This window comes from Macrobrachium nipponense, chromosome 31 (assembly GCF_015104395.2).
Source record: "Macrobrachium nipponense isolate FS-2020 chromosome 31, ASM1510439v2, whole genome shotgun sequence".
NCBI classification, from domain to species: Eukaryota; Metazoa; Arthropoda; class Malacostraca; order Decapoda; family Palaemonidae; genus Macrobrachium; species Macrobrachium nipponense.
The window spans coordinates 37,824,057-37,849,196 of NC_061093.1; positions in this window are offsets into that span (position 1 = coordinate 37,824,057).

Below are 25,140 nucleotides of genomic sequence, written 5' to 3' on the forward strand. Positions count from 1 at the left end.
GCAAGCGACTCAAACTTCTTAGATACTAATGCTTTTATTTTACAATATGTATTTCACATCATCAATCTACGGTTCTCCTCCTTCCACATATGCATGAGTTGCACATTCATTAAATGACTCTATTATCTTCTATTCTTTCCATATGACCAAACCATCAGTGATCCATCCTTTCACATGGAATAATCTTTTCCCACTTCCACATATCTCGATTGCTATGCTTTTATAGCCTCATGCATTAAAGAAAAACATTTATCTTCCATTTCCTCTTAATATTCATACGTCCTGCCAATTAAAAGACATATGTCCAACGTTCGCCTCATAAATGCTGAACTTATCGTTCAGAGATTAACCAGATCTCATTCCAGTCTTTTGGTAAGACACTGCTACTTTCCTTGCTGGAATGTCTGAAATAAATGCATTTCTTGTTTTCATAACATTTCTGTAAATAATTCCACTAAAAGCTTTGCAATCAGACGAAAAGGAAATTAAATAAAAGAGTATCTTTTCAGACATACATCGAACGCTCATTATGGAAAAGTCGAGTAAAAACATGTAACGACAGCGTAATCGTTGGTAAGACACCGAATACAAAAAACAAAACAAAAACAAACAAATAATAAATTTTAAAAATTGGTATCATATTTCCCCCGGGATAAAGGAGTAGCTTTGTTAGTTTGTTTGTTTATTTTTTCTTGTTTTTATTCTTATTTCGGAATTCCGGATTTTCATCGAAAATAGTACGTTAGATTATTGAAACTAAAGCATGTATGCTGCCCTTACTTAAGCCCAGCCACTATACATATTTTGATAAACTAAATAATTCTCGTGGGGTATCGTATGGAAAAGAAATTAGTACTATTTCATACTGGAAAGTCGATTGTTGATATTGTAACTTTTATAATGTAATGTAATTCAAGAAAAACTGTGCTCGTTTTCTGGTTATCATATATAACATTCCTCTGCTGGTATTAATCATATACGTACAAAGTACAATCGCGGTAAAGTAAATAATTAATTAGAATGAATAACATTAAGCAAATCTAAAGAGACGAAAAAAGAAATCTTGTTTTTTTTCTCCCTTATTTTTTTTTTTCTTACAGATGTGATCTCGGTCAACTAGTTTTGGTATACCCGGAATTTCCACACCATCAAACCAAATGAATATTTTCAGAATTCGCGAACTTCGCGAACACGACGAAAGTTTACCAGGTGGACAAAACGTTGGGCGCAAAATTCGCTGTCAAAAATTGCTCATGTAAAAAGTTTGTGGGAGATGGTGCTCTTTTATCTGGCCTTTTCTGCCAAACTTTGCATTTGTTTGATACAGAATTAGCTGAACAAATCCGCTTAATTGTTGTCTTCTCCATTTACGTCTTCTTTTGGACTTTGTTGTGTAAGCCATAATACATTGAAGTGCTAATTATTTAGGGGTTTTCCCTTTGAATAATTTTTATGAAATTTTAATATTTGTTTCATATTAATCATTTAAATTGTACTTCTCAGTTTGTTAATTATTATTTAGGATCTCCTTTTCGTTCTTAGACACTTCAGTTCTTTAAGTCATACATCTTTTTATTTATTTTTTTATTCATAGAAACAAAACTCTTGCCATTAAAATTGTCCATTGGTATGCAGTTTATTCAAATATATCATTAATCAAAACATCGGTAATTTATACAGTACTGAATGGATCAATCGAAATTTCGATAAATTTGCTAATTTGTTTTACTTCATGGCAGCAACATCTACAGCATTAGACTGCTTTTAAACTTTTCAAAAATATAATATCGACTCATCTGATGTGAAAGGAATTGGACATCTTTGTCTGCCTGTCTGTCTGTCTCAACATCTACCTCTTTTTGTAGTTTACTGTGAACCTAAAATATGCGCTGATTCTAAAAGAAGAGCGCCCTCAACCTTCTCCGTAGGGAGGTATTGTCGTCAGTGCATATCACGCGGCGCACTGTAGGTTCTTTGCAGCGTCCCCTCGTCTCCTAGCTGCAACCCCTTTCATTCCTATCATCATACCTACATTCATATTCTTTTTCTTCAATCTTGGTATCCACCCTCTCCTAACATTTACTTCATAGCGCATCTAAGAGGTATTTCCTCCTGTTACACCTTTAGAACCTTTCTACTTACAATTTCAGTTTCATCGCTGAATGACCTCATACGTCCCATTGCTTGACATTTACACAAAATTCAATATTCTGTTCTCTTCTTCCCCAAGACTCTACCCTACTCCGACCTACCTCCCAGGAATAAAAACAATATTCCAAACATTTGGTGTCACGCCAACTCTGAACACAGAGAAACCTAGTAGGAGGATATATGATAATAATGACTTTTGGCAAGAATGATGAAAGTTGAGGACATTATTACAAACAATCTCTCTCTCTCTCTCTCTCTCTCTCTCTCTCTCTCTCTCTCTCTCTCTCTCTCTCTCACCATTTATTAACAAATACAAAAGTAATTGTTTATAAATTGTTGTTTACTCTGATATATAATTCTAACATTTCAAATCATAGGGATGGGAGGCTACAGCCATTTTAGTGAAAAAGAGCTGAGAGTACGCCTAGTATATATTTGCGAAGAGATTGCTTTAGCTATCACTTTGTAACTAGGGAAAGCAAGTACCTCTAATATTACCTCTTAATAGAAGAATATTTCTTGAAGCCATCTTCATAAAGAAACTCGAATAAGTATCAGCTGAAAACTGCTCTCTGGAAAAAGGGAGGGACCTCTGCTTATTTTTTCGGTTTACATCTACTAAATCACTGGGAAATATAATGAACCGAAGACAATAATGAAACGATGCTGGCAAGCCATTCAGCTTATAACTTAATCATTATACGCAATATAATTTCATGCAGAACGTATAAGTTTATGTGTGAGAGCATAAAAATAGATTGTTTAGATGAGACTGATACAAGACGAAACCGAATTTCAAGACAAAACCGAATCTAAGTAACTTAGTATTTCTAATGAAGCAGAGACGTGTGAGATGCAGGAAATAACACAAGGTACCTGTGTCGAAGGGAGACAGGTGAACTTTAAGGAGGAAGACAGCTGCATTGCAGCCTTTTACAGCTTTATGTTTGTTGCGAGGATGCAATAAAAACAACAGACAGGCGATATAACGCACCGGTCAGAATAGTGCGATCAAGATAATCTGCGGTTTAGACTGTAGAAAAAAAAGTTATGCGAGAGTAGCAAGTTCACTAAAGTAAGAGAAAATATATCGTTGACGTTTTAATAGTTTCCTGAAAAAGGGATCACCGAGATATATATACATATATATATATATATATATATATATATATATATATATATATATATATCTATATATATATATACATATATATATGTATATATAATATATCATATTATATATATATATATATATATATCTATATATAATATATATATATTTATATATATATATTACATATTATATATATATATATATATATATATATATATATATATATTATATATATATATATATTGTATCTGTTGTAGTGTATGTAAGTTATCCCACAAATGTTGAGAGATGCTTCAGAAATGTCTGACTCCCAGTACAGTGCTTGCAACCGAGGGTAAACGCTGAATAATAAGATAAATTGAAATATTATATAATTGAAATGGAAACATTAGAGATTGAAGAAGGGTTGAGGGTGTGGCTATTATAGCAAAATGAACAGGAATATCAACTGTTGATAGGTTAAATGAGAGCCAGTTAATGGTAGTGTACTCTCTCTCTCTCTCTCTCTCTCTCTCTCTCTCTCTCTCTCTCTCTCTCTCTCTCTCTCTCTCTCTTCCATATTCTTTTGTACTAAATAAACTCCGTGCAAGAAAAGCTCATCCAAATATAAGACACTTACTAAAATAGTCAAAATGTTCTTAGAACGTGCATTTCAGAAACAAAATAATAAATAAATTGGCAATCTTGTGAGAATAAAATGCATTTTCAACTGCACTTACGTACTAGTGAAATGTAGCTCGAAGAGAAAATTTACAATGCAATAATGGATAATATGCTCGTGTTTTTAATCACTTATGAGCGCCACTAATTAGCCAGTTATGATAGGATACACTGTGAAAATACAAGTTTTCATGTGGAACTCTAGAACTGACGATCAACATTATCAGAAAATATTCATGAATTGCATAAAAGAAGCAAGAACATGCCCTTTCTATACAAAGCAAACCTATTCTGAAAGGAAAATGCAAATATAAAGTGTATTTCCCTTCCATAAAAAAAAAAAAAAAAAAAAAAAAAAATTGTGGTAATGGTTTTGAGAAGATAACACTGAAAACGGCCGTTCCAGATTTGTTTCGTGCGTTGTATTATTGCAAGATCCTCGTAGCCTGTAAAACTCATTTGAAAGGAAATTGTATTTCAATACCCGACGATAATATCTCTCGGCATGCACGGAACCGTGGTTGTAAAACGTCTTCGGAAGGAGAATTTCCACACCACTGAATCTCTTTCAAGCTTTACAAACGATATGAAATATTGACTATCATTTCAAACGATTATTGGAAAGCCATGTAAAAAAAAAACATGAAATTATGAACAGCCATTCCTAACTTGGAACTGGGCACGTGGACGTGAATAAAAAATGTGATGTTTGGGATAAAATGCAGTATTAAAACAACATATGCTATGAACACAAGCACAAGTAATGAACTATACGGATTGCTGGCATTATCTGCTGTCCTGAATCTTAAAGTATTCACATGAATACTATTATCAAAACTGCATCGAAAGAATACGCCCATAAAATTTTCGCAATACTCTCTCTCTCTATATATATCTACCTACCATATCTCTCTCTCTCTCTCTCCTCTCTCTCTCTCTCTCTCTCTCTACTTCCGCTATCATTCCTCAATATCTTCTACAGGAACCCAATGGTGAAACTTGAGTATCCGGAGCCTGTGATATACGTTGCTTTAGGCATTGAGAATACACTACAAATGGAAAAAAACTATAAATATCTTCCAAAAAAAAAAAATCGAGTTCCCCTAATTGTTCAGCTGCTGGTGACAATTCCTTTCGTAATTGCATGCCGTATGAAAAAGGAAATCTCCTGGCCATATTTGTATATTATTTGAGTTTAAATTACAACGCTCTCTCTCTCTCTCTCTCTCTCTCTCTCTCTCTCTCTCTCTCTCTCTCTCTCTGGTATTGGATACCAATATATTCGGTGCTACTATAAAATACCACTCTTATTGCCTTTAATAACTCAAAAAATCAGTTTCTGAATAATAAACTTTATTTCAGCCTGTTAGGAGATTACGTTATTCCCTAGCACAAAAGTTCTAAAATGTCCTTAATCGGCTTGTAGTTATGGATTTAGTAACAGTTTTTGCCAGTAATATAAACATGGATGATAATATTATAATCCTTAAGAGGTGTTACTTATCATGTCTTACAAAAGTCCAAATATTTCTAAATGCATATGAAAGGTAATTTTAGGGCACTGGCAGTCTTGCACACGAAGCAGTCATCCAAGCTGACTTTTTGCAAGTGCCTCTTTTTTCATACATATTTCTCACATTTCATTCAATCTTTGTTCATCTTTTATTAAGATGATGATGCGATTTCGATTTTCCTAGCTTTTGTGCAGTCCATTTCATTAGCTCGCAACAATTTTTTTATTTGTTAATTCCTACCTTGTAAATGACTTTGTTGGTGGTTTAACCCATGAGCGTAAGACCTCATTTCGTTCGTTTTATATATCTGAATGATATTATGTTAGGTTATATTCGTGAATAGAAGCAACAAAGTCTAATTTTAAATCTTTGTTTACCGGAGGCATTTTGTGGATTTTTTTTTTTCATATGGCATGATTATTACTTTGTTATATAACCTTATAACTGCAAAAGTAACCGGTATTCGCCATTATTTAAAGCTTAATATTTGAGTCTGAAGAAGCTAGTGGGATGGAACTGAAAAATGATGTAAAAACCATATTTCCTTTCACAAAATATTCATAAGCAATTGAACAAAATTCAAACGAAGCTGTAAATTTACCGACTGATTAAGAAAGTCTTTTATTCCCGTATCAGCGAAGTGGCCCATTAACAGCCGTTGTGCAATGTGGCATTTTCCATTCTCTCTTTCTTTAGCTCTTCTATTATTTATATGAATTTCAAACTATGCAGGAGAGAGAGAGGGGAGAGGAGAGAAAGAGGAGAAAGAGAGAGAGAGAGAGAGAGAGGAGATTGAGAGAGAAGAAGAGAGAGAGACGAGAGAGAGAGAGAGAGAGGAGAGAGAGAGAGAGAGAGAGAGAGAGAGAGCGCAATGTATTTGTTAGTATTTATTATTTGTGTATAGACCAAGTACATTGTTATAAAATCTGTTCTGTCATTTGGGTAACCTTAGCATCAAATAAACAGATTTTATAAAGGGCAGCAAAATAACAAATGGAAAAAACAATATTTGTCAGAAATAGTGATATATAATATTCAAAGCTAAAACTAAAAAGAAGTTAGATCTTAGGTCAGATGACACATTTTAAAACTCTTTAAAATATTTCCCAGTGACGTAACTTTTTATATATATATATATATATATATATATATATATATATAATATATATATATATATATATTATATATATATATATATATATATATATATATATATATATATATATATATGTATATATATATATATATATATATATATATATATATATACATGCAAATTTTTATACAACTATTATTGTTAATTTCAAGGTAAAACTTCCCTTGACCAAACTTTGCTTCACATCTTTTTTCTGCATTAGAGTCAGGTAAAATACTAACATTAACAATCGCCCAGCTCTAACAAACTCTTGAACCCCCGCCTTAATCTCGTCCAGAGGAAAGCCCAAGGGAAATTGCTATTTGATATCGGCTGACACGAAAGCGTTTGCCCTTCAAATGAAAGACTCTCATGCTTGGGTCAACCTGACAAACGGTTAGAGCTTGTTAATGGAAATTTAATTGGCGCCTAGTCTCACGTCAAGCAAAGGGTCATTTGCCAGAATTTTTCCAACAAACTCGAGTGAATTTTGGTGATAAATGAACGCTTTGGTAGAAGAGAGAAAGTTAATTTTGGTCCGAGTCATATCACAAATAAAAATGTTTTTTTTCTCTGGATTAGTAAACTTCATGCACCGTCATTACAGCATTCCCTGCTTTATCAAATATTGTTTTTTTTTATTTGATTTCTTCAGCTTTAAGTATTTCATAACCTCCTGAAGCAAGAATTATTACCCCTAAAATAGTCAGATCAAATATGTCATAATAAGTAACGTTAAATCATAACAGTAATTGGAATAACTAACATAAAAATCTTTACCAGTTATCGACAGTTGTACGTTTCTGCATCAAAACGTTGCCTTGGGACCTGTAAACCTGAACTCAGCTGATAGCAAGAAGTCTTTAAGCTAATTACTAAATAGTACACGTTGTTGACACCATTTGCAGCTCTTTTTAGAAATTGAAGTAACTTCATCTTCACAAGATCGCGATGTTTATTTCGTAGTGACGTATGGTACTATAGAAGATTCACATCACCCGTGCATCAGATGCACAGGTGATGTGAATCTACTATGGTAGGGGAGACCGGGGCTAGTTGGCTACAGGGGTAAGTTGGCACACTCAAAATAGCTTTAAAGTTTACCAATGGATGACTCTACTACATATACTGTGTAATTGCCACGTGGCTCCTCAGTTACCAGCAAAATTCTGTAGAGACAGAACATAGGAGCTAGAATTTATGAGACAAATTTTGATTTTGATGGTGCTAAGTAAATTTTTTTATCTTTCTGTTATTTGCTATAACATCTATACATTTATGAAAGATTATTTTTCAGTTATATCATAGTTTTCCTTATGGTTTAAAGATTCTATACCATTAAAATTAATCATTCAAGGCATCTTGGTGTGGAATGGTAAGTGTTTTTGTAACAAATGTAGGGATGGGGCAAGTTGGCTCAAAACAAATGGGGCAAGTTGGCACGTGTACAGGCTTGCCTCACGTTATTTGATAACAATAGTAAGCCTATTTATTTATATAATTTACGTTTTGTTTCTGAATTTTTGGAAGGATAATGAGATTAGTGTCCTATCATTTCCACCAAGTTGCAGCCCCTGGATGTTAGTGTTAATAGACCTCTGAAGAAATGTGTTAGCAGGGCATGTGATTCGTGGATGATTGCTGGTAATGTTTCCTCGGTTTTACCTCTAGCTGTTACTTATTCTGATGTTTTCAATGGGTTTAGGATTGCTGGAATGTCACCTTGGAATACAGACTATTTCAAGATTTTGATTTTACGTCTGGGTATGTAACAGATGGAGAGATGTCCAAAAAGACGCATGGGCTTCAGATCAGTCATCAGCGTGATACAGAGTTTAAGAACTGCTTCAGAAGAAAGCTCAGTTGAAGACAGCCTCTGTTTGGTAAGCCAGGAGGGGTGTGGCTCCAGTGCAGGGGATGTAACATGTGGCAGCATGATGACTACTGACGACGATATATTTGACACCTGCCACAATTACAACTGGATGATGATCTGAAGTAATACTAATGCCTTATATTTTGTATTTGGGAAATTCAGGGGGTATTTTTGCTATTTGATTCAAATGCAATGTAGAAATTTTCTTTTACTTATTAATGTGCCAACTTACCCCATAATGTTTGCCAACTTACCCCGTACGCTGCCAGTTGGCACGAAAAAGTTATTTTTTTCTAAAGCTTATTGTTACCTTATGTTGAAAGCAAACAACAATTATTTTGCTATATGGTGAAGACGAATGTTAATATTTTTCAATGGTGGTAAGAATTTTGCAAAAAATGTTTGTTTTACATTCGCAATAACCAAAATTGTAAAAAGTGTGCCAAGTAGCCCCCGGTCTCCCCTACTAACATTGCCGAAGCTCCTTTCGACGCCGTTTAGTACTAGCCCCTCGGTGATCCAAATAGTGTATACAAATGGTTATATATAATACTCTGATCCACTAAAATAATGAACGATATGTTATTTGAAAACTGAATTGCGCCAATACAAAAATTCACTGAACAAGGTTTGCTTTATACGGAGGAAAAATAATTTGTAACTACAATAAATACCAAAACGCAAAAATAACTTATTACCATTTCATTTCAAACCATATGTTCTATCTTTTATCATACTTGAAATGGTAAACTCGGAAAGAAGAAGAAGAAGAAGAAGAAGAAGAAGAAGAAGAAGAAGAAGAAGAAGAAGAAGAAGAAGTTACCGCCGCGGTAACTTCTGCCATGGCCTGGAATAGCTGATGTTGCACTATCCACAAAATAATATTAAGGAAATTGTCATAATGCTATGCCATTTTTTACGAGAACCATCGCAGAATTTTCTGGTCTTTGGACAAAATATATATCCAACACACGTAATAATACACACACACACACATGCTATTTGGACATATTTCTCCCTTATACAATTTCTGTTGAAATCAATGGCATTTTCTGCTGCTACTATCTTCTTACCAAGACTCAATTACTCCCTTTCACTAGTCGACAGACCGTTCCGTCACCTCTCAAAGGGAAGTCTTTCAGGACAGAATTAAAGATTTTGTTGTTTCTGACTGAAATAGCTTTATGCCACATGGGCTCTTGCTCATAGGGCAGCCCGTAATAATTACAACCTACATACACGGTTTTTATTGCTTTGTGCAGATGTTTGAATTTCTTGCAGAACGTCTAGGGGTGCTGAATTTCTATTGGTCGAATCTCATGCAGGACGTCATTGAGAGCTGAATTTCTATTGGGCGACGGTTTCATTCTCTTGCTGGGTGTCTGAGTGACGGACTATTCCTTAAGGCGCATCCAGAGGGCGTAGGCAAGGACATGGTACCCGTCTCTGGCCGATACTTTTGGTTTGATATGTTATCAGTAATGGTGGCCAGCGGTGTTTTGTCGTCCGTGCCTCCTTGTGGGAGGATGAAGTCCATGTTTTCTTTGTATATTTAAAGAAGGCCGTTGCTGATTTACGCTCACAGCATCGGCTGTTTGGAGTTTGTGGATCCGGGCTTATTTATGACCAATCTCCTTACATAAAGAACAGACTCTCTTCACCAAAACAATGGCAGACAAATGACACTAAACTGGTTAGCGATTCACGCTGAGATTCAAGGAAACGAAGAAGCAGACGCCCTTGCAAAAAGGAGTCTGCAATGCAAATGCAGTTGCATAGATATCAAACTGGGCCATCATTAATTCAGTTAAAAAGCAAAATAGTAGCATACTATCAACAGCAAGAAGAAGGCAGTGTCTGGAAGGCTTACTTGGAAGGTTCAATAACTGTCAAATGGTATTTAAAAACCATCAATTTACACCCGCGTAATATATCGAGAGAAACACCACGCAAATTAACTGCTATTATTCACAGATTAAGTTTCGGATATCTGTGCAACTGGCGGAGGATAGAACATAATTCAAATGCATGCGGTTACTGTGAAACTGTCCCTGAAGAGCCTCTAGAGCACTGCTTTAATAATAGAATGCCAAGAAACGATGCAGTTAAGAGAAACTACGTCGATAACGACAGAATGGCCGGAAAACTATCGAAGCACGTCCTCGAGAACAGTCAAGATTTAATTGATTTCCTGAATTCCTACCCGCCACCAAGGTAGGAAACAAGAAAATGAATCGACTATCGCTTTGGGAACGATCGGGATTTTATAGGACCTATTCATCATGAAAGATGCAGCCAACATTGTATGATCTTTTTTATCTTTAACAACCCTTTTCCTTTCAGGAATTTCTCCATTCTCACCCAAGTAAAATCACCCGCCCACTCAAGGCCACCCTTTGCTTTTACCCCCGCTATTTCTTCGACAAACAATTATTCCTCTCCTCCATCGATCTCTTCTTCTACTTAATGATCGAGGATAATAGCGACTGAGTAAATGAAATTGGCTACAATCGCCTTTTCTCTCCTACTGGCCAGTGTCTTAACGCTCAAAGAGGTCATTAACCTCGCCTGTTAACCTTTAATTTCACCCACACCATTTCCATGGTATGACCATAAGATTATAATAATCACCCTTATATCCATAATTACACGTGCAAATCCAAAAATGACTTACGGTCTGCTCTAGGAGCAAAAGCCCGTGCTGTTATATAGCCAGCTTTATCTAAAACAACAATAGCAATATTTGTAATTTAGTCTTGAGGAATATATATATATATAATATATATATATGATATATATATATATATATATATAATATATATATACATACATACACACACACACACACACACACATATATATATATATATATATATATATATATATATATATATATATATATATATATATATATATATTCCTCAAGACTGAATTACAAATATTGCTATTGTTGTTTTAGATATAGCTGGCTTTATAACAGCACGGCTTTTGCTCCTAGAGCAGACCGTAAGTCATGTTTGGATTGGCACGTGTAATTATGGAGCCAACATTGTATATATATATATATATATATATATATATATATATATATATATATATATATATATATATATATATATATATGTGTGTGTGTGTGTAGTGCTGTGTGTTTGTTTGTGTGTGTGTGTGTGTGTGTGTGTGTGTGTGTGTGAGAGAGAGATGAGAGAGAGAGAGAGAGAGAAGAGAGAGAGCGAGTGTAAAGATTGTCCTTTCTGATACTAAATTACAGCAAGGGGAAGGAAATGTAAATGGTGGAAATAAATAAACTCTTGCAACAAGAATAATAATTATTGTCTCTAACTATTAAGGTTATGAAGATTAACAAAGTTGAACATTCCCTTTCCTTCGGGATGAGCTAAAAAATTCTTAAACTTACACGGAATACTATTAAACATGATCTCTAACGATCAAATCTACTTTGATATTTTCATTATGGGGTCCACAGAAATATAAACACGACTAAAACCCATTACTCTCATTCTTTAATGGACCAGTGCACACAACGAAATCACTCTGATATTATGTTAACTCGTAATGCTAATGAACGTTACTTCTTTGGTAAAGATATCTAAACATTATATACAGGAGATAACAAACTAAGGCAAACACTTCTGGAGGAAGGAAGTTGCAAAATGACTGAGGAAAGAGAGCAAAGCTGTGACATCCTAAAAAGATGTAAAAGGGGAACTGAGTCAAAAGAGGAAGGCTAAACAGAGATGAATGTGGTAGGTGAGCGAGCAAAAGCAGCAGCAGATCGGTAAGATGGCATGACGGACTTTTCTTAAAAGTCAGATAAGGAAGGCTAAGTTTGATTCTAAAAACAATAAGCAGATGGAAGGCACAAGTCATATGTTTACATAAAGAAACAGAGAAAAGGGTATAAATGACATGGACCGTAACTCAGAATAATTTAATTTTACATCACTTTTTCATCATTTCGTTGTCATTACTGTGAAAATTGCTGTTCTTGTTTAAATGTGTCTATATATTTCATTACGGTACACAAAATTCCCTACCTCCTAACGTACGTTCACCATTACCTCAGGTGGAAGTCCTTCCAAGTAGCCTCTTCCCTGGCACTATAAAAAAACAATGCTTGTGCCTTGACTTTCAAGGCACTATAAAAAAACAATGCTTGTGCCTTGACTGCCTTATCTTTTCTTCCGCGATGAACATTCTTGAAATTACAACTGTAACAATGATGTCAGAAATATTATGTAAGTTAAACCTCTTGTTTGTCAAGACTGATCAGCTCTTTATCGTTGGAAGTCGTGGAGTCTCGTGACATAATATTATAGAATATTTTTGGTCAAAATATGTATCACTTGCATATGTTCCTTTATACGTTAATTGAAACTGAATAAATCTTGATCCTATCTGTGACGCAGTATATGACTTCAGAGCCTTTTCAGCTTTGTCAAAAACACACCGTAACAGATCATCCAAAAAGTTGTTTTTCTTAATTTTTTTATAAGTTTACTGCTGAGAGTATTTGATTAAATAAAAAAAAACTAAGCCTCTTTCAAGATCACTCTGCAGTCGACTATATATCATTCTTGTCGTGTCCTAAAAAGTTTTACCTAATAAAAAATCAAATTCTTTCATGGCAGAGAATTTATATTAAGAAATCAGATAGCAAAACATAATTTAATAAAACATTTTTTCAGAAAAAAATCCTGCATTTGTTAAACTTTAGATGCTAATTAAAATTTATCATACACTATTCTCTTATTACAGAATTTCTTTCAGCTCCTAGTTTACTCTTTCCTCCTCGTTCTTGCATCTTTGAATCAGTGAGCCCGTTATTGTCTAGCATCACAAAAGCCTTCATTGTTAGACCGCACTTCAGAAGGATGAGTTATTTTCCGTTGCGATACTCTTATTTCTTCTCCGGGTTCCTTATTGCCTATGAGCAGAGGTTGCTCATAGGCAATAATGAAAAGGAGATAACAAAATATACGATGAGAAGGATATTTATAACATTTTAACAAAATATACAATGAGAAGGATATTTATAACAATGTTAATGTTATCTCAATCAATTATGCAAAGTCTGCCGATTTTTAACACGAAACCTGAGAATGCACACAGAACGCGTAATTAACGTAAATTGCACCTGCATTCATACATAAATAAAGAACATTGTTGAAACTAAATGCTTTCTATCTCGGTGGCAGCCTTTCTGTTCAATCTCAGGCTCAGGGCGATCCATTTAAGGTTCTGTTGCTCGAAACTCTGAGCTTGTTTCCTCAATAATTCTTCCGATGGACATATAAATTAACTTGAACTGAAATTGAATTCGCTATCGAGAGCCTGGCCTTGATAAGGGATATCCCGTCGTTTGTTACGAGGATTTTATCTCGGTCCACAGATCTAGACGGACTCAACAAAGTATATGTTAATTTTTAACAGTCACCTAACAAAGACGGATGAAGTAGAAAGACCATTTCTTTATATTTTCTCGGTAATTAGTAAAAATAAGAGTTTCTGGATTCACTCACGTTGTATAATATATATATAATATATATATATATATATATATATATATATATATATATATATATATATATATATATCTATATCTATATATATAGATATATATATATATATATATATGTGTGTGTGTGTGTGTGTGTGTGTGTGTGTGTGTGTGTGTGTGTGTGTGTTGTGTGTTACTTCTTGACATTTTGTCAAATTTCCAGATGCAACAAGAGAAAAGATTACCTGATGTCAGTCCCATTACAGTTGAACAACCTAAACAGAAAAAAAAAAAAACTCATATTGACCAAATTTGTTAATGCTTTCTGACACTGACCCGGAATTGAAATAAACGCTGTTCTGCTGGAGTAACGTAATGGAATGCTCCTTTTTAACGATCGAAACAAATAAAAAGTATTGGGCTACAGTAAAACGGATTCTGCAACAGCAAAATATAAGTTACTCAGTCAATGGCTGATATAATAGGTTAGTTGTGAACGTTTACTGCCACGGAATAGTATTTACTAATTCGTTTTAGGTGTAATCTATAATTAATATTTGTTTAACTATTCACATACTTCATTCATGTTTGTTTTTCTTAAATTTTCCTTGGGGTGTGGGAATTGTTATAATTGCTTGTTGAACCTGATTTTTTTTTTTCTGTATTGCTTCTAGATGATGCTTTTAGAACATATGATATTATTGGGGTTCAAAATTTGTAAATTTTAAACATATACAAATAAACAAATAGATAAATGATATGAGATGAAAACGTATTTCGTAAATTTCGCTCAAAAAAGTATTTCAGAAACAAAAGTTTCACGGTCGTCTTCTATCAAGTGGGTTCGGAATATAGAAAACTAGTTACACGCGCGCGCGCGCACACACACACACACACACACACACACCACAAAGCTTCATACCGGTGACATACCTCCCTAAATAGAACAGCACTAAAAATAATTTTATACCTTATTCCGTGAAAAGGGCTCAAGGAAAGTACTAAAATAGCAAAACTAAATTCAAACTCATATTTACTCCCTTTCATAATAACGACTATATCGGATAAGTACATTTGCATAAACAACTGTTATCTGACGATTCATAATTAATCTACAGAATCCAAGGCTGATCTAATAGGCCTATTTTTACCACCCAGCTATAATTAGTATTCTAGACCTGTTAGGTGTTTCAATTCGGATAGGTTTTTGTCTCTGGTTAATTACAAACGTTGTTCTCAATATTTAAGTATTTACTGTTTTGTTTCCGTGTTCACGTCAAGATACATAATATTGTTCAATAACTGTAAAAGTTTTGGCTTTTGTTTAACAATTTAGATTTTATCATCTTGAAAAGTTCCTAGTGCATATAACATTTTCGCATCCTAAGGCTTAACCCAACCTCAACGTGAGGCCACAAACATCAGCTCAAATCCAGTGGTTTAATTCACACCAGTTATTCGATTCTTTTAACCAAATAATTTTAAGGCGTCGTGCATTAAAAACTTATTAAAATTTCCCGTCCAGAGAAGCAACTGTATTTAGATGTCGATCACTGCAATATTTAAAATATTTTATTCATTTTTTCAAGTAATGTACTGTGCCTAATCCTTGTATAATCTAAATAGCAGTTATATTCAATGTATGTTGCCTACCTTCCTAACATATGTCCCTCTTCCTTCACTTCGGTCTAATACAAGAGGAAATGACTGTATTATCTGCATTCATCTTTTCTGAAGTATTATCTATTCAGTTTTTTAAATTTCCAACAATATAATATAATATTCCAAAAAGATACATTTTTAAAACTCTGGGCGTTTTGTTACTGGGAACTGAATAGAAGAACAACGAAAAATATTCACAGTAAATTTAAAAAGACTTCTGAGTCATATGTATACAAAAGATTCTTTATCTACCTCCACAATTGTCCTATTATTACTCATTTTCTTCTCCAGATCCTTCATATTCGTTTCTCAAGTACTCGAATAACATATCCTTGAAATACGTCCTGAAGTGACTTTTTATTAAGAACTCACATTTTCAAAACAATTTTCAAAGGTTAAAGTTAATTTTGGTGGTTTATGCGTTTTACAATAACGGCTGTTCCATTAAGGCCATAATATTGACAAAAACCAGAAACGTCCCTCAGTTTGGATTTTAAAAAAATTATACGAGAAATATATATTGTGGCATATAAATGAGAACACTGTATATATACTATATTGTCCGAATATTAAAATGTCCTCAACAGGAATATTTGGGCAGAAATTTAATGGAAAACATCAAAAGAAAAAAATGAATTAATTCGGTTCAGCGGTAAAATAACAAATTGAAATAGACAAAAAATATATATTTTCTGAATACCATTCAAAATTGTTAACGCAGAAAGGTGAACCGAAATCCCTTTGTGTATCTATCCTGATCACTCGCAAATGAATCCACATAATATAATATCAAATAAATAAAAATCATCCTAAAACTAAATTGAGATACAGTGAATTCTAAACTGCCCCGTCAGTTTTCCTAACAGCCACTTTCAAGAGTTAAGGTTTAGTTAAAAACGTACATTTCATTTGTTACATTTACAATTCTTTTAATTACTTTTATTACTTTTACTGTTTCTGTTAAGTGAATGCTATTAAACTGTTTCATAGTCGATGAAATTGTCGCACTAGCAAACGGATAATATAAGATATGCGTTCACAAAATGAACTGGATTGTCGTATATTTATAGGGAGTAACTTATATTTTTTTGCCAAAATATTGAATTTTGTTTTGATGACCGTAAAAAGAAAAATGATAATATTTCTGAATTAATTTCAAATATAAATGAAAAAATATTTAAATGGAATTTTCGCTGAGATAATTGGATTATTTTTTCTACATTATTAAGCTAAGAGGTAAGATAATTTGCATACGCACACACACAAAAGTGCGGACAGACAGACAAATAGCCATCTCAATAGTTTTGGTTTGCAAAAAACTAAAAAAAAAAACATATGTACATGTGATACCTGTGATTACTGATTTCCATTTTATTGCTATCATATTTGTCTTGTGAGACTCTGAGAGGAAGAGGGAATTCCAGGTCAACTGAAACTGTTACAAGAGTAGTCCATATAGGAGAAAGTAACGAAATACAAACAACCAATGCGATAGCAAACAACTTAACTTTATAGCAATTTTAACTATTTTATCTTTACATTGAGATGTAAAAGGCAAAAATAGTGACAAAGTGAATGCGTCTGGGTTCATTTCGTATGAAAAGAAGTAAGCGAGAGATTTGTAGAGGTTCTGCAGATGTAAAGGGCAAAGAGGTGAGAGCTGGAATACATGAAAAATAATATTGCTATGCCAGAGGCATTTCACGCGAATATATTTTCCCTCTAATATTTTCTAAAATGAATGCAAAGTAAGCATTAGTGGGATATACTCTGTATATATGGAATAATAATGGTATGAAATAATTCGAATAAATAAGTTTGTAAAAAGGAAACTGATGCCAACCAATCTATTGCACAGGAAATGCATATTTTTATAATAATTTTGTAAATATTTGTATTGAATTTTCTGAAAACAAACATGCCTAATATTTGACAACCATTAGTTTTTCTTGTTGAAGGTCTCGTACGATGGAAGTTGGTGGCCTTCTATCGTACTACAAAATCAATAGATGGGGAGTGCTGACTCCATAAGGCCCCATTATATATAACTGAAGGAATTCGTTTCAAATTTTTACCACCTATAGTACAACAAGAATTGAAAAAAAATACAAGTTAGGAAATGAAGACATTTGACCTCTAAGTTCAGCTTCTTTCCAGTTGAAATTACAACATGTAGAATTTGGACAGGGAAACAGAGTGGAAACTATCTGGGCAGACATGAGAGAAATACTTGTGGGGGAAGCAGGGGAACTGGTGGGAAGAACGAACAGATACGGAGTGTCGAGAGGAGAAAAGTGGTAGTGGAATGGAAAAGTGCAAGAATCAAAAGAAAATAAAAAAACATTCAAGGACTAGAAAGTAAGACATGCACAGTGTTCAAAGGAACGGTACTGAGAAGAGGAAAGTGACGCAAGAAGTAGAATACGTATGGCTATTGGAAGAGCATCACAGTAGTTGAATGAAAGAATAGGAATAGGAGAAGAAGAAAAGGATATCTATAAGATTTCAAACTTGAGGAAAAGGCAGAGACGAGATGTGGGTAAATTGGGTGTCACCAAGAATAGAGATGGAAATATACTGCATAGGGATGAAGACATTAAGAAGAGATGAAGACAGTATTTAGAACAACATTTAAATACTGAAATTGAGAGAGAGGCGATGGTAAAAGCACAGAGGGTAGAGGGACCAGTGATGGTGATAAAGGATACAGAAGTGAAGAGAGCATTAAGTAAAAGGAGAATGGTAAAACACTAGGGCCATCAGAGTTCTAAATTGAAATGATAAAATTTTTAGGCAAGGGACTAGGAGGAGAGCCTAATGGTATATATATATATATATATATATATATATATATATATATATATTTATATATATATATATATATATATATATATATATATATATATATATTTATATATATGTATATAATAAAGGGGGCACCACTCCCCGTCATCCACTTTGGCAACGATAGCCAGAAGCAGAAGGCAAACTGGGTTTTTGGTAACCCTTTCCCCTCCCTCTCTCTCTCTCTCAGACATAGGCAATAGCCTCCCTCTCTCTCTCTCTCTCTCTCTCTCTCTCTCTCTCTCTCTCTCGATAACCTCTCCTCCATTTCATTAGGTCATCAAATCAGAGTCATGCATTACAAAAATAGACATTTATTGGAAGCAAAGTATTAATTGAATAACTCAGATTCTTACAGCATAATTAAATGGAATGATAACTCAAAGTTCAGATCACACAGATAACCCCCAGGTATTTTAATAGTCTTAATCAGTAATTAGTCACACCATTTATCCATTCTCCAAAATATAGTTCCCTCCACTAGGACACAGTCCCTCTCACTAGATCCGCCTGTTAAAAGACAGGAGGGACACACTGATAAGCACACACAGTTGTAAAGACAAAGTCAAAAGATTAAATGAAATAGAACTTCTTTACAAAATATCAAAAATACAGACAAACCACACTTTTGGCTAAAGCACAGTAACTCTTACCCATCTTCAGCACAGAATCTCACTCACAGAAATAAATATATAACGTCCGCAGAGCCATCCTGGCTTTTTCTCTCCCCGTAACGGTCTCCATCGTTCTGGCTAATACCTGCCATTATGAACGGACATAGTTCGTACCTACACACGAACTCACACTCAAAAGTTTGGAACGCACATGCCCCAGGTAACTGGTTGCAGCCAGTTTTCGAAGGCACTTTGGACAAGCTCCCATGGCTCTGATTTGCTTAGGTAAGGGCTTAATGTCCCACCATCCCAAAAAAGTCATCAGCATTCTTAAGCTGTCGCTCGGACCAATCTGTATCTAAGGAAGTAAAAAATGATGAGTCTGTACACTCCCCCTTTTACATATATATATACGTATATATATATATATATATATATATATATATATATATATATATATATATATAGATATATATATATATATATATATATATATATATATATATATATATATATATATATATATATATATATATATATATCTATATATATATCTATATATCATATATATATATATATATCTATATATATATATATATATATATATATATATATATATATATCTATATATATATATATATATATATATATATATATATATATATATATATATATATACATGCATACATACAAGCAGAAGGGAGATGCTTTGGGTTGTGGTAACTACAAGGGAATTAAAGTAACAGCGCATGGATTGAAAGTTTGGAGAGGATACTGGATGAGAGCTTATGAGAGATTGTAGAGATCAGAAACAGAAGCATGGATTCTGAGAGGAGGAGGGACACTGGAATGCCATCTTCATAGTAAGACATATGACGTATTTTTAATGAAAATCTTTGAACTGATATATATATATATATATATATATATATATATATATATATATATATATATATATTATATATATATATATATATATATTTCTGATTTTTTTTCATAAAAAAATTCATTAATATATGCTATCAATTTAGGTTTCTCAATAGCCTATAAAAATAGCTTATTTTCATAAATTTGTAATGTTTTCTCCATAACCTATAAAAAATAGTAAATGCTATATATAAAAAAATAGTTGGCTCTATGCTATCACTGCGAAGTGTTATTCATAATTTTTTATAAAAATTAATGCCCTAATGAGATAAGTATGGTATATAAAATGGTTATTATGCCCTAATGAGGTTAGGATGGTAAAGTCTAGTTACTATGCCCTAATGAGGTTGGATGGTAAAGTCTGGTAACTCAAACTATGACATGGTATTCTAGGAAACGTTTGTTCCTGTCGTTCTACAGTCGCCCCAAAGTTTTCCTCATAACCAATAACATTACATTCTATTAATTATAAAGTTTTCTTCATAATATATATAAACGCTACCACCATAAATTTTTTCCGTCCATAAATTGGAGAGGAAATTAAACAAACGACCGCTAGGATAAACAACACTGAACACCCAAGCCTAAACAGTCACAAGTCAGACGAAAACTCACTGCAGTAAAATCAAACTTGCTGCTCTTATATAACTGAATATCACCAATTACAATATCACTAATATGGGAAAATAATTGCCTTACCTAGATCTGTGAATTCTGGCATTGTTAGACTCCCAGTCGAGACGGTTTCCGTTCGTTTGGGTACCTATCTTCGCAACCCACATATAACAAGCAATCGTTGATTTTTTCTCTCATAAGGGTGGCAAGTCTCTTACTTATGGCATTGGAGTTCTGTGAATTCACTAAACAGTACGAACATCCGAAAAGGAAATACGTCACAAAGCACAACATTATCACTTAGACCAGAACCACAGTTACCACACTCGGAAATCGAGATGTTTATTGGTAAACGCGACGCTCTTTCCGGAACTGTTATCTACACTTATAAGATTTTATATTTCTGAACACACATAGTAAAAATATGCCAAGAAATACAAACTATTGTGTGTATATTACTTGGCATGATACATCTGTATGATGCGACTGTTGTGAGTTCAAAATATCGAGATACACAGACAAATATTTACTTTGATTTGATATTTCTTTAGAGAACGAGCAGCTGTATCGTAGAAAATGGTTAGCTTTAGTGGAACTCTAAATCAAATTTCTCCCTTTATCTATCCAGAATTTAAAAGTCATTGGGGTTTTTGTAATGAATAGCTGTGCAAATTAGTTACCCGACATGGTCAGTAGTAAATTCCCCATCGGTTAACATATATGAAAATATATTAATTCCGAGGTAGAGCGAATTGGATATTACAGGATATCTGTAGCTTAATGTATGTATATGAATTACGGTGATGTGATAAAAATTCATATGTATACATATATGTGAGTGTGTGCATACAATACATGCACCTGTATTCCTGTTTTGGTAAACATAAAAAAAAATGTCTTTATTAGTTTTGTGAAATGATATAAAACTGAATTTATAGAAGTGGATATTGTAAAGGGGGCTTCCAAGAAAAGGGAAAATTTTAGAGTTTACTTCCGCTAAAGATAAATTTCTTTTCTCAGAACGATGTAGCAACAGGAGAGAGCAGATAGCATGAAATTTGGTTTTCTTAACACTTATCAAAATTTTTTTTTTTAAATTTTGATACGTTCGATACAGTCGACTGTATCGAACGTATCAGACAAGACAATTCTGCAAAAGTTACGATAATCTGATTATTCTGAGAAAGTCTTCTTGTCATGAGGTCTGCTTATTAAGAGCCGCAAACAGAACACAATGTCGCTCTGAACCTACAATTTTAGTTACGTATGCTACAGAGAAAAAACTGTATTATTAATAAAAAAAAATGAATATTGAAGCTCATTAAAAAGTATATCAAACACCACCATGAGTTTCAGATTCCTAAAATCACATTAGCTTTGCAATAACCAAACTTTGAAAGACAACAAATGTAATGAACAACCGAGGATACGTGGTTTAATTATGTAAAACAAGAAAAGATAAACGATACAATTATAAGCACACACCCCTTACTCCAAGAGAACCTGAAAAAAGTTCAGTTTCTTGGCATGTTCCCACCACCAATCTCTCTCTCTCTCTCTCTCTCTCTCTCTCTCTTCTCTCTCTCTTCTCATATATATATATATATATATATATATATATATATAGTAATATATATATATAAATATATATGAATGAATAAATAGATACACACACACACACACACATACACATTCACACACACACATTCATATATATATATATATATATATATATATATATATATATATATATATATATATATATATATATACTATATGTATATATATATATATATATATATATATATATATATATATATATATATATATATATAGCAAAGTTAAACACTGTACCCGATTGTTTCTAATATGTTTCAATTTTTTCCAAATTTTAGTGGGCTTGCTGACGATATATATATATATATATATATATATATATATATATATATATATATATATATATATATAATATATATATACACACATATATTATATATATATGAATGTGTGTGCTGTTTGAGTGCGTATATCAGTATACTTGTGTGTGAAAGTAGTTCTGAAAAGCACCAGTTCCTCATAACGACTCATATCATTCATGACAATAACTTTAACACAGTCTAAGAGACCTTTACCTCTCGAAATAAGAAAGCAGGAACCTGAGGCTGACGTAATATATTCCGGAAGATTGCCATTTCGAAATTTTCCACCTAAAAGCGCAATATAGAAATCAGAAAGGGGCTGTTTTTAATTCCGTCATGAACATGAATATTAATGTTGAGCATTCCGTTTCTAAATACTCCGAGTCCAGCAGGATAATTTTTTCATGGCTTTATGCGAGTGACCAGAATAAAATGAGATTTGAATTTCGCAATCCGCAAGTCCTCTATATATTGAAGCCGAGGGCGTTTTGGAGCAGTATGCGGAGCTATAAACCCCTCGGAATTCTCCTTATTTGCTACGTCCAAAGGCAGTTGAGGCCCGATGTAATCCATGATTAAATTCTTTAGAGTTACTGTGTTTTCGTCTTTCATTTGCACTCTGCAACTTCCCATCCTGTTTTCCGACTGTTAGTATTTTTCGCTCTTAAGGCAGCCACATTTCATCTGATTACCGAGAACAAGAAAACAACATAAGAGTCAACTTGCCAGAAAAATGTAGCTATTTCAAAGAGATTATTAAAACTTTATAACTCTTTTACAGCAAAACATTCAATTCGTCACTAAACGCGATTTTGCGTATGAAATGTAGGCTATATAAAACCAGGCTTTGGGGCACTTTTGACTACTTACCTATGAAACTAAAATCATTGAGAAGGTATGGTTGGCCAGCAAGATAAAGGGATCCAGAAAATCAATTACATGAAGTACAAGGAACTACAAGGGTAACCGGGTTCAGAAGCCCCTAAAGATTGAGGAAAGGAAGCGGCAACAAAGGTCCCTGATTGTACTTTCTATTTTAACAATACCCTTGTTTGAATATATAAAAAAATCAATGCTGAACAGGACGAAATATTTACAATAACTTGACTTTCAATGTCATTCACAGTGACCAGTACGTAGAAGAATCTTACTTTTAAGAAAACTCTTAAAAACGAAGATCAGTTTAGGTTCAGGAGTCAGGCACCTCACGGCAGGTGGGTCGAATAGCGACGTGGAAGCAATATTTCCGAAAGAGACGAAGAGCGAGGCCATTGAATTGTCAAAACAGTGCCTTCTGCAATGTATTGCCGGTGAGGGAAAAGTTCCGTTCACAGATAAATCGTCATTATTCCTTTAGTTTCCGGAATTTATGGCGGGTTTGGACCTTTGGCGGCGAAAGGCAGAGAAAAGTGTGAAGGAAATACCAATTCAGGATTCACGTTTTGGTCTATCAAGAGCTACGGAAGCGTTCGCGCTGGCAAGAGCACAGACACAAATCTAAGTTTTTGTAATGATTGGATTTTAATGCAAAACACACACACACACACACATATATACGTGTGTATGTATGTGCGTGTAGTATATATATATTATATATATATATATATAATATATATATATATATATATATATATATATATATATATACATATGCTTAAAAAATCACAGTAGATGAACGTGACTTTCATAAATAAGCGAATTCCACAGGAAAATGATAGTCAGAAATCCAAGCGCTTTCGTCATTTACTCAGACATTGTCAAGGAGTTAATGAGGTACAATTGGAGAGAAAGTCTCAGGTACAACACAAGATCAAGAATACCAGATGGTTAATTGTCAAAAGGGTAAAAAATTAAAAGAGATAATCCAGGATTATCGGATATCACACGGTCACAACCTAAACGGATTGACCCTAACCGAAATTACAAAGTTTCTTTACAGTCCAAAACATGTAAAACTGAATATATTAATTATGTTGCTTATATTTATCTACAACTTTTTGCATTATGAAAGCATCAAGTTTAAATAAACCAAGACTTAAATTTAGAACATTTCAATTATTTGACTTGATGAAACAAAGATTCAATGATATCCTTTTAACTGTGTCATTACATGGGATTAAGGCTCTTGCTTGACTCCAGTTAATAGGATGGTTTAAATCTCTCATATTTACGATAATGCATTCGATATTTGCCCAGTTCTCACAGAATTACTGATGCTGTTTGAGACGTGTGAAAGAGATTTACCGGTTTGTCCGTAATAGACTATCACACTTTTTTGCAAGGAATTTCATATATGCAGCCTGGAAGATCTTTAGGAGAATTTTTTTATATACTCTTGACAAATATATATAATATATATATATATATATATATATATATATGATGATGTACAGTATTGTATATTATCATATATATATAAATATATATATATATATATATATATATATATATATATATATATATATACACATATATACATATATACATATATATATTTATATTATATATATATATATATTATATATAATACTAATATCTTATATGTATATATATATATATATATATATATATATATATGTATATATATATAT